The sequence below is a fragment of the Montipora foliosa genome, chromosome 2, assembly GCF_036669935.1.
Source record: "Montipora foliosa isolate CH-2021 chromosome 2, ASM3666993v2, whole genome shotgun sequence".
NCBI classification, from domain to species: domain Eukaryota; kingdom Metazoa; phylum Cnidaria; class Anthozoa; order Scleractinia; family Acroporidae; genus Montipora; species Montipora foliosa.
This window is the reverse complement of record NC_090870.1, coordinates 63,547,931-63,560,430: the sequence shown is the minus strand read 5'-3', so window position 1 is coordinate 63,560,430 and position 12,500 is coordinate 63,547,931. Positions and strand designations below refer to the sequence as shown.

At 37.7% G+C, this 12,500-nt stretch overlaps 1 long non-coding RNA gene across 1 annotated transcript in view; it reads right to left on the bottom strand.

Moving 5' to 3' along the window:
* The window catches only part of LOC137985379 (uncharacterized), a 34,331-nt gene that overhangs the window by 20,302 nt on the left and 1,529 nt on the right, over window positions 1-12,500 (bottom strand). Inside the window, exon 2 of the long non-coding RNA XR_011119291.1 lies at window positions 8,231-8,338. This is a non-coding gene — a long non-coding RNA (uncharacterized lncRNA). The remainder of the gene's footprint in view (window positions 1-8,230; window positions 8,339-12,500) is intronic.

Here is a 12,500-nt window from a genome sequence, read left to right as displayed (position 1 = left end):
ACTTACACCATACTACTGCCTTATGCCACATGCATTTAAAAGGTTTCCTTCGCAATGATCTCAAGGCAAGCAACGTAGCCCGCAAAAAAGCTCCAACCCTGTTATGATTGATTTTGGGTAGAGCGTTAAGGTATAGTTGGTTTGGGCTCAAAAGGAAAGCCTGTGGTTAATACAGCACTAGACGCTATTTAGCCCCCGAAGTAAGAAGTGAATGCCGTTACAGCTTTGCCAATGACATTTTTTTTATTGGAACAAATGCTAAAGGCGGTATCATCCCGGGTATTCTGAACGATGGGATCTTATCGAAGAGTCCGAACACTGGTAAGAGATTCTACAACAGAAAGGCCTTGGGATAGACCTAGACCAGAGATTTTTACGAATGCGATTACTGAAGTAAGATGTTAGGATCGGAAATCAAAGTACATAGTTCCGAGGTAAGCCGCGAAAGGAAGTGCGAATTGTCCTAAAATTCGGTGCACGTTTTATCTAGCATCGGTCTACTGTGTAGCAAATTGAATTGATACCCATGCACAATTTTAGAGATATCTTTGAGTGATTGATTAGTTAATAATCAATAAAAAGGGACAAATCCACGGAAAAGAAATCACCAAAAGAATTTCAGCGCTTCTTGGTTAATAATTTGAGGGGCTTTATTATAATGAAACAATTAACCATCAAGAACAACTTCACGCTTCAATAATCCGGCATGTGTGAAATAAGCGAGTTCAGAGTTTCAAAAAAACTGCGCGCGTCGGGATAAAAGCAAGCACATTAAAAAAAAAAGAGAGAAAATATTTCTAATGCAAATTCTTGCAGCTATTTACGATAACAAAAACGACAATTATATACTTGTTTTTATCCTGAGGCACACATTCGTTTCTTGAAACTCCGATCTGGTTCTAGGACGAGCTCAGTGTTCTTCATTAAAAAGTTTTAGCTGTTTTGGTGGAAATTGCTTTTTTGGCAGTCGCAGGTGTATGTATGGGGCAACTGGGGTGAAATCCGAGAAACAGCAACGGAACGGGCCACAAAAAGGTTGTTGCGGTTCCTTCGAATTTCCCCTGATATCGTCAACAGGAGCATTTCTAGCTTACTTCCACTTCAGTTCGAGTGAAAGAAATCCATGGCCTTCTATATGTTCTCGCCCTGGTTAGTTCCTGTTCCTTTACACTTTCACCACTTTAATATTTGATCAGTTAAATGTTAGCCTTTAAAAAAGACGTCTATTGAAGGCACTTTATTTTTAATGCTTTGTCTTGACTCCAGCAAAAGTAAAGGGGTGACCCTTTGGCATACTATTTATAATAATCTTGTTTTAACTGATGGACTGAACAAGACATCAGCGATGCAAATCATGCATTTACAAACGTTTCTATTACTAGCCTTTAAAAAATAAACGATGAGAGCCCTGCGCCGGAATTAATTACTGACTTCTACTCAGGTACTTATTGCAGCTAGCACAACCCCACACAGATAGCTCAATTTGAAAAAAAAAGGCAAAAACGATAAACGCCTTGAGAAAAATGATACATAGCTTCCAGAGAGTGGACAAACTTTCTACAGATGCGCAATATGTACATACATTTAGATAGTTTACCCAGAAAAATATCGCATTGTTAGCGGTGTAGTGGCATATTCCTACAAAAATACAGATAGACTTACTTAACAATATCGCAAATTCAGGCGGGTAATGGCATTCCAATTTTTCCAAGTACAACTAGTTCCTAATTCTTAGATGCCCAAATCATTACACATTTTGAACTTTTCTCAAGGAAACATCGTTGTTATTTCGGACCCATGTACTTTGAGTTAAGTCATCACCTAGTCATCGCATTAGTTGACTAAGGCAGATCTTCTATACCCAAAAACTTCAAAATAATTAAAGAGGCACTGTCATGCAAAATTTGCTGTTTTATGTTAAAAATGGGTACAAATCTCTCTTACTACTTTAGCTCACATCTACAACATTCCTGACAACCCACTGACAAGATATGAAATATATTTATGGCACAAAGAGCTATCTATTCATATTTAATTTTTGACCACTTCTGAAAGTACGGTCTCCAGACTTAAAAATAAAACTAGCCAGCTTTTTTCAAGTTTCAATCCATTTCCATCCTTCACTCCATCCTTGGCTGCAAACAACAAAGAATGGACTCAGTGCACTTCAATGGCTATTGGCAACAAAACTACAGCATTATTTTACGGTATTCATTATTGCAAAGACGTCCTTTAGTGTTTTGACGTTTGACTACAATAGCGTGACACAACCCCCTTTAAACTTCATAGAAAACAGTGCAGGAGTAATTATGATCTCTTCAGTGAAGCAAAGCCTAATAATATTGTCTTCGCTATAATGAAAGACTGCGTTATAGTGTACTCATGGGTGTGCCACCTAAAGTACAGCCTAATAATATTATCTTGACTCTAACAAAACACTGGGTTATACTGTACTCATGGGTGTGCCACCTAAAGTACAGCCTAATAATATTATCTTGACTCTAACAAAACACTTGGTTATACTGCACTCATGGGTGTGCCACCTAAAGTACAGCCTAATAATATTATCTTGACTCTAACAAAACACTGGGTTATACTGTACTCATGGGTGTGCCACCTAAAGTACAGCCTAATAATATTATCTTGACTCTAACAAAACACTGGGTTATACTGCACTCATGGGTGTGCCACCTAAAGTACAGCCTAATAATATTATCTTGACTCTAACAAAACACTTGGTTATACTGTACTCATGGGTGTGCCACCTAAAGTAGAGCCTAATAATATTATCTTGACTCTAACAAAACACTGGGTTATACTGTACTCATGGGTGTGCCACCTAAAGTACAGCCTAGTAATATAATCTTGGCTCTTACTGAAGACTGGGTTATACTGTACTCATGGGTGAGCCACCTAAAGTACAGACTAATAATATTATCTTGACTCTAACAAAACACTGGGTTATACTGTACTCATGGGTGTGCCACCTAAAGTACAGCCTAATAATATTATCTTGACTCTAACAAAACACTGGGTTATACTGCACTCATGGGTGTGCCACCTAAAGTACAGCCTAATAATATTATCTTGACTCTAACAAAACACTGGGTTATACTGTACTCATGGGTGTGCCACCTAAAGTACAGCCTAATAATATTATCTTGACTCTAACTGAAGACTGGGTTATACTGTACTCATGGGTGAGCCACCTAAAGTACAGCCTAATAATATTATCTTGACTCTAACAAAACACTGGGTTATACTGTACTCATGGGTGTGCCACCTAAAGTACAGCCTAATAATATTATCTTGACTCTAACAAAACACTGGGTTATACTGTACTCATGGGTGTGCCACCTAAAGTACAGCCTAATAATATTATCTTGACTCTAACAAAACACTTGGTTATACTGCACTCATGGGTGTGCCACCTAAAGTACAGCCTAATAATATTATCTTGACTCTAACAAAACACTGGGTTATACTGTACTCATGGGTGTGCCACCTAAAGTACAGCCTAATAATATTATCTTGACTCTAACAAAACACTGGGTTATACTGTACTCATGGGTGTGCCACCTAAAGTACAGCCTAGTAATATAATCTTGGCTCTTACTGAAGACTGGGTTATACTGTACTCATGGGTGAGCCACCTAAAGTACAGACTAATAATATTATCTTGACTCTAAAAAAAACACTGGGTTATACTGTACTCATGGATGTGCCACCTAAAGTACAGCCTAATAATATTATCTTGACTCTAACAAAACACTGGGTTATACTGTACTCATGGGTGTGCCACCTAAAGTACAGCCTAATAATATTATCTTGACTCTAACAAAACACTGGGTTATAATGTACTCATGGGTGTGCCACCTAAAGTACAGCCTAGTAATATTATCTTGGCCCTTACTGAAGACTGGGTTATACTGCACTCATGGGTGAGCCACCTAAAGTACAGTCTAATAATATTAACTTGACTCTAACAAAACACTGGGTTATACTGCACTCATGGGTGTGCCACCTAAAGTACAGCCTAATAATATTATCTTGACTCTAACAAAACACTGGGTTATACTGTACTCATGGGTGTGCCACCTAAAGTACAGCCTAATAATATTATCTTGACTAACAAAACACTGGGTTATACTGTACTCATGGGTGTGCCACCTAAAGTACATTCTAGTAATATTATCTTGGCTCTTACTGAAGACTGGGTTATACTGCACTCATGGGTGAGCCACCTTAAGTACAGCCTAATAATATTATCTTGGCTCTAACAAAACACTGGGTTATACTGTACTCATGGGTGTGCCACCTAAAGTACAGCCTAATAACATTATCTTGACTCTAACAAAACACTGGGTTATAATGTACTCATGGGTGTGCCACCTAAAGTACAGCCTAGTAATATTATCTTGGCCCTTACTGAAGACTGGGTTATACTGCACTCATGGGTGAGCCACCTAAAGTACAGCCTAATAATATTAACTTGACTCTAACAAAACACTGGGTTATACTGTACTCATGGGTGTGCCACCTAAAGTACAGACTAATAATATTATCTTGACTCTTACTGAAGACTGGGTTATACTGTACTCATGGGTGAGCCACCTAAAGTACAGTCTAATAATATTAACTTGACTCTAACAAAACACTGGGTTATACTGCACTCATGGGTGTTCCACCTAAAGTACAGCCTAATAATATTATCTTGACTCTAACAAAACACTGGGTTTAATATACTGTACTCATGGGTGTGCCACCTAAAGTACAGACTAATAATATTATCTTGACTCTAACAAAACACTGGGTTATACTGTACTCATGGGTGTACCACCTAAAGTACAGCCTAATAATATTATCTTGACTCTAACAAAACACTGGGTTATAATGTACTCATGGGTGTGCCACCTAAATTACAGCCTAGTAATATTATCTTGGCCCTTACTGAGGACTGGGTTATACTGCACTCATGGGTGAGCCACCTAAAGTACAGCCTAATAATATTAACTTGACTCTAACAAAACACTGGGTTATACTGTACTCATGGGTGTGCCACCTAAAGTACAGACTAATAATATTATCTTGACTCTAACAAAACACTGGGTTATACTGTACTCATGGGTGAGCCACCTAAAGTTCAGCCTAATAATATTATCTTGACTCTAACAAAACACTGGGTTATAATGTACTCATGGGTGTGCCACCTAAAGTACAGCCTAGTAATATTATCTTGGCTCTTACTGAAGACTGGGTTTTACTGCATTCATGGGTGAGCCACCTAAAGTACAGCCTAATAATATTTTCTTGACTCTAACAAAACACTGGGTTATACTGTACTCATGGGTGTGCCACCTAAAGTACAGCCTAATAATATTTTCTTGACGCTAACAAAACACTGGGTTATACTGTACTCATGGGTGTGCCACCTAAAGTACAGCCTAATAATATTATCTTGACTCTAACAAAACACTGGGTTATAATGTACTCATGGGTGTGCCACCTAAAGTACAGCCTAGTAATATTATCTTGGCTCTTACTGAAGACTGGGTTATACTGCACTCATGGGTGAGCTACGTAAAGTACAGCCTAATAATATTATCTTGACTCTAACAAAACACTGGGTTATACTGTACTCATGGGTGTTCCACCTAATTATTGCCTTGGCTCTAACAAGAGAACCGGTTATACCATACTTATGGGAGTGCCACCTAAAGTACAGTCTAGTAATATTATCTTGGCTCTTTAAAAGTTCTCAAAAAAACCAACATTATTGTACTTACAAACACAATATGTTCCTAAAGCGTACTCCGACCAATTATCTTTGGGCTACACTTAGCTAATCAAGGATAAAATCTAAAAATACGTTTCCAATAAATGTACATTTGGAGACAACAAAAATTAGATAAGAATTCAGTTAACACAAATTCTAATTAACATCGACATGGATCTGGCAAGAAGTAACTCTGTTTAAAATTAAAGTCTTGGATGTATTCAGATCCTGAAAAGGCTTCTTGAACTTGGATAGTGGCAGAGAAAGTTCTGCAATTTCCTCAAGGTGCTCGAGTATTCGAAACTCAGTTAGACCTGAAATAACAATAGTGAGAATGAAAATAATAATAATAATAATAATAATAATAATAATAATAATTGAGGGAAAAGAAGTTAAGTCAACATCTGGTGTATGAAATAATTTTAAATGTAAAGAAACAAACCAAGCAAAACAAATACAACGAAACATGTAAACATAAATATTATGCTTGAATTTTTAAAGAAATAATGGCCAAATTACTAAAGTAAAATAAACTTGATCAATTCTTAGTGTTTTATATATTCTTACCCCTGTTCGTTCAAGCCCTGTGATGTTAATCACTGACTGCCATGTTTTAGAGGAGACCCTTACCTTCGCCTGAAAGTGGACAAGCTTCCAGTCAGGTACTCTCAAGCTCTCCACGTATCTTGAACGTGTGCCATCGCCAACAAGTTCCTCCACGGCCCTCTTTAACCCTCTTTAACCCACTTCTCACAGAAACGTCCTCCACGATTTCATTGACCATGGCTTTGGCTTCGATTCTGGGTCGCCAAATACACACATTGAAAGCACCATTAGCCAAATTTCCTCTTTGTTTGTTGCACACGTCATCAAAATTCTTCAATATGCGATTACTTCGCTGCTCCATGAGCAAAACCTTCTCAGGCGTGTCTGAATCGTCCATTTCAAATGATGAAAGCGACAATTTGCTTGGCGTGGTTGAGGGCATTTGAATCCAAACATCGAGAAGCAAGTGGTCGTTCGGAGGTTGCTTGATAATCAAGTCCAATGAGTTCAAAAAGTCTCGCAACTGCGAGAAAAACTCATCCGGATCTTCGATTGTTGAGTGTATTCTAGCGAAGAAAAACCGATATCAGTCAAAAGGACGAATAGACAATTTCCGTTCCATTCGATTCGGTGAACGTCCATCTTGCAATCGAAGATCCTCTGGAAAACTTCAAGCGACAAGTGGCGATCGTTTACATCGCGTCGGCGTCGAGGTTGTGAACATACCAGTAGCAATGCGGACTCTAGTCATCACTTACGCGAGTAACTGTTTTTTTTTTTTTTTTTTGGCGCACTCTTCCTCAAAACTAAATTTTTGGGTGCGCCACAAGTTGAAATACGAAACTGACGAGAACATGTGATTAAATAAATGGCCTATTGAATGAATACAGTAACGAGCCATAACATTATCCATACGCTTTAATTTAGCAGCGTTGAAAACTTATCTCATTAATCCGTGACACATTTAATGAAATTATCACACCTACAAGGGGAAAGCACAGTATGAACAGTACTTGCAGTGCAAACCTTTTGTGTCTTCTCATGTAAGTTATTGACAAAGCCTATTCTTTTACGTATCAATGACATTGCCAATTCATCTAACAAATTGTCCTTTCGCCTCTTTGCTGACGATGCTAACATTTTCTTTACTTCAGATGACATAAATGATATCGAATCAGTTATGAACTGTGAAATTACTAGAGTTCTTAATTATTGTTCGTTTCATAAATCATCTGTTAACATGAAAAAAAAAACTTGATGTTAATAACCTCACCACGCAAAAAAACTTACCCCTATAAATATTTTAAATTTTGAGCAGAAGGCTTGTATTAAGTACCTTGGTGTTTACATAGACCAACACTTTAATTGGAAAGATCAAATTACTCATGTTAAAAACATATAAAAACACTGGGATCATGTATACGACACTATGTGAGTATACATGTTGTCAAGAAACTTTATTATCATATCATATATATCATCATATATCTTTCTTTACCCTCGGATTTTAGAGTAGCTTGGTGTAGCTAATATATCCGAGCATTTACCCTCCCAACCATGAAACCCCACAGAAGACAGACCACAACACCGGGAACTACATGCCCTACTCTTTGCGACAAGTGTGTGAGTTCTTTTACGTCCCACAGGATTATGAACATTGAAGGATTATGAGACGGGGCCTACGGTTTATCATCCTTATCCGAGAAGACTAGAGAGTCTAACCATTTGCAGATGTAATTACAAAGGCAGCACTTTCTCCTCAGTTTTTTAAAGACCCTGAGTGTTGGTCCGGCCGGAGTTGAACTCACGACCTCCCGGGTGACAGCCCGGTTCTCAACCAACTGAGCCACCGGTGCGCTGATATACCCTTATTTAAACTATGCAGTTGTAGTGTGGGGAAATACTTACCCATCAAATTTAAGCAAGTTGTGTTCTCTTCAAAATAAATGCATTCATTGTATGTTTTTTGCTGATAGTAGAGAGTCATCCCAAGTTTTCTATAGACTCCTCGATATCCTAAAATTTGATAGCATTGTTAAACTGAGTACATGCGTACTCGCACATAAGATATTTAATAAGTCTTCCAATATTCCTTCACTGTTTTATGATTCTCTCAGAACAGTCTCTAGCTTGCACAAGTATAACACCAGATATGCCTCCAAGGGTAATTTTCATCGACCAAAAGTAAGGACCAACACTGGCAAATTTACCTTTGTATATGTTGCCTCTAAATTATGGGAAACGGTACCAACAAACTTGAAACGGCTCTCTATTAGTAGCTTTAAAAAGCGGTATAAAAATCATCTCCTCAAATGTCAGTCATAGTTTTGAATTTCCAACTAAATTTCACTTTGTAATTATATTTATTATTGTCTTCTGATTTTTCTGTAAGTAAATTTTAATATAACATCTCCATTCCGTTTTCATAACAGTTCTTGCCTCGTGAATTACTTTAGTCTTAATTATTATTTGTTTCCTTCGTTCCTTTCTTTACTTGTAAATAAGCGGCAGCCAACTAGCTAGAAAGCTTTGCTATACTTTGGCTGTTGCAGACCAATTCAAAAATTGTACACATAATTATATATTTGCTATTATTTTGTTTTCTGTAGTTTTTTTTTTTTTCTTCTTCTTCCTTTTTTATTCTTCCTGAATAGTGTGAATAAAGGTTGTTGTTGTTGTAAAGCTATTGTCCTCGTTTAAAAAGAATATTTATAAATATCGTTAGTCACTTTCACTTGTTGAAAGGACGGCAGTTTCGAGCTCTTGATGGTCTTTCATTCGGTATGACATCAGGTGGAAATGGTATGCCAACATGGCCCATATAGATTTTATAAAACATGGTGCCTTGTGAAAGAAGTCTTCGGTGATGGAGCGAGTCCCAGCCAAGACTTTGTACCATAGGTGTAACGTGGCTATAACGCGAGTAGTCGTTTAAGACATATCAAAAGCTTTCGGGAAATCAAGCAGAATAGCATCAGTCTGACTGCGTACATTAATAGATTTAACCCAGTCGTGTATGGTTGTTATCAATTGGGTCTCACAAGAGAAACGCTGTCGAAAGCCATGTTGCTCGTCGATTATGATGGTATTTTTGGACTGGTGTTTAGCCATATGACTGAGCACTGTATGCTCCATTTTAGTACTTTACAGCATACGGAGGTTAAAGAGATTGGCCGATAATTTGAAGGAAGAGATTTATTACCTTTCTTGAAAACAGCAGCAATAAGGGCCTTGGACCAATCTGAAGGAATCGGATTGAGATTTAAAGATTGCTGAAAGATGCAAGGTCTGATTTGATTGCTTGAAAGACGCCTCCGCCAAAAGCATTTCTATCTTTTCTGAGATCTGAGTATGAAGGCGGGAAGATTGAATAAGATGGAATATCAGTGCTGAGTTTAGATTCGGTTCCCAGGACAATATCAGGATCATGTAGTTCAAGTAGAGCTTGGAATTAAGTGAAGAATATGGCGTTATTTTACACCTGTGTTGTGGTTAAAATTCAGTTAAAATTCAGTTAAAATTCAGTTCGAATTGTAGCTTAGTATTTAACTTACTAAACTGTTCTGCCGAAGATCTTTTCTCATTTTTTCTTGGCTTGTTATGTTGTGGTAAACCGTGTTACCGCAAATGGCTTCTTCGCGGGAACATTTGCGGGAAGTCGATTTGGGTGATTTAGACAGTTCTTTCACTGAATTGAATTTCACTGAATTGTGTATCGAAGTGAGCTCTATTTCTAATATTTTAACAAGTGTGCTGTTATGTAGAACACTGAAACCAAAATGGAAAGTTCTCTGGTAACTTAGGGGTTCAACAAAGACAGAGAAGGAATCCAACACGTGGTCAGTGATCTCTGTTCTCTGCACAGTCTTCAGGTAACGAGAAGCTCCGAAAAGCTTACACTGGGTTGCCTGTGGTACGCGTTACACAAAGAACTGCAGCGTTCCAGTTAATTTTTTCAAGTGGGGCGTCATTAAGACCATTTGAGGGGTCACCCACATGTCGCGCTAGCAGAGGCCCTTTGGCTCACACGTTTAATTATTGTGTAATGTCCTGTCCCATTTTAAGGTCTTTTAGTCTTTTAAGCTTTCATAATAAATTCAGTTTAAAGATAACAAAACACGCTCTTGAGTAAAATTTACTCGTTTCTTCTTTAAATAAATAGTCGGCAAAAAACTAACTGCAAATTGCTCTGACGGACGTTTTCCAGCATGTCTAGCAGTTGGACTAAGCAAACGTTTATTGCACATACAAGAAAGGACTAAAGGTGTTGTTTCCGCTTCATAATGTGACGGTCTAATCTGACGCCAGGTCAAAACATTGTTTGGCTTTGCGTTTGCACCAGAAAAAGGCAAGCCAAGAGACAGATGAAGAAAAAAAATAACATAGTGTTTATATTTAACTATGAATCGAATACTCATTGAAAGATCTTAAAAACACGAACATTTTTGCAGTCTCTAACGTTTTGTCAAAAGGAAGAAATTGATCACATGCTAGGCAACCGTAAAGGTGCACGTGATCACCCTCTGTCAACTGAATGAACTACGGGAAAGGATGTTTCAGAGTAGGACAACGTACGTTTTAGCGAAGAAACTTCCGTCGTTAGTTAATTTTGTTGTAATATTTAACTGAATATTTAGATTTCTTCTGTCGGGTCAGGAAGCCTTCTTTGTCGGGTTCCTGAGAAACGTATCTATTTTGACTTCAGGGTGAACTATTTACACAATCGAGAGGTTGAGTAGTAGCCTGCGAACGCAGACGTATTTCCGGCGGTCGTTTCTCTCCCCCGAAAAGTAGCTACTTTTCGTAATTGAAAATCTAAACATCTATGAGATACAAAAACAGACTTGCGAATTACCGCAAATCACAATGCTGACAAGCACAAAAGCGAAGAAATGGTTAAGTAAATATGAAGTTTGTTACTATCTGAATGTATTTGGGTCAGAGTATTAAAAAAGGGATATATTGTCACGCAAATTATGTAATTTCATGACACTCAAAATTCGCAAGAAGCGCGAGTTTCATGTGCACAATCTTCGCACTAGCAAGTCGCAGCAATAAAATTGGATTAACCAGGAAGTTAAAAGAATATTGTTGGCTTCCCAAATAAATTTCATCTTGCACTACAATGATAAAATCATTTGTCAGAGAAATAAAACTCCTTTCTCGTGTATCACATTTCAACGCACGTATGCAAATTTCTTAACTCATTTTCAACGCGATTCCCGGGAAAAATAAATAGTAATAGCAGAAATATTATTTCTCGTCAAGTGTTGCATCTTTTATGTTCAAATAACAGCTAAAAATAAAGATTTTTTAACGATTTATCCGTCGGCTTCCTGGGAGCATACTCTCTAGAGAGTAAAGGAACTTCCGACGTTAAATAAGGTGTACCTTTACCTTTACCTGGATATTTTTTTCATAATTTAATATTATCTGTCAAAATTTGCAAAACAGTCAAATCATAAAAATAGCACCGCACGGGACAAATTTAGTCGCATTACCTCTTCGTCAAATTCTAATGCTTAACACAGGAATTTTTAGTTATCGTGAAAATCTTTCTATATTTGTTAGCAATCATCCTTTCAAATTTCAGAGAAAGCGACCGGTCTGCGAATATTTTACGAGTTTCTTTCAATGGGATGTCAAAAGGCGAAGTGGATGTTATTTGCATAATCGGGCAAGTTGCGCGTGTGACCCGTTATAAATCTTTTTTCACAAAATGTTCCCGAATCGTCAAGTATCACCAGAGAAGAAGCGAAAATCATTCTAAAAGCTTATTTTACGCAAAAAGTAGGTTCTGGAGGTAATTTTGAGTGTGGAAATCAAGTTTACAGCAGATGACAAATACAAACTTACGAGCCATGGTATATTCACAGGTAACCCAGGCTCACTGTGTGCGTCACGTAGGTATTAAAATATAGAGAACATATGAGGCGAAGTTTAGGTCTGAAAATTTGCTAGTAAATGGTAATAAAAATCGATAAAACTTATCATGTGGTGAGCTGTTGTTGTCTTTAATACGTACACGAAGTTTCGGGGAAAATGGTCCCCGTTCACCTTCCTTCATAATATAGTGACAAGGTAGGAGACGGAAGCCAGCGTCGGGACTCCCATCGACCCAAAACAAGCACGATTTTTTCCGCGAAAATCAAATCCAGTCGCTAAATAAACACGCCAG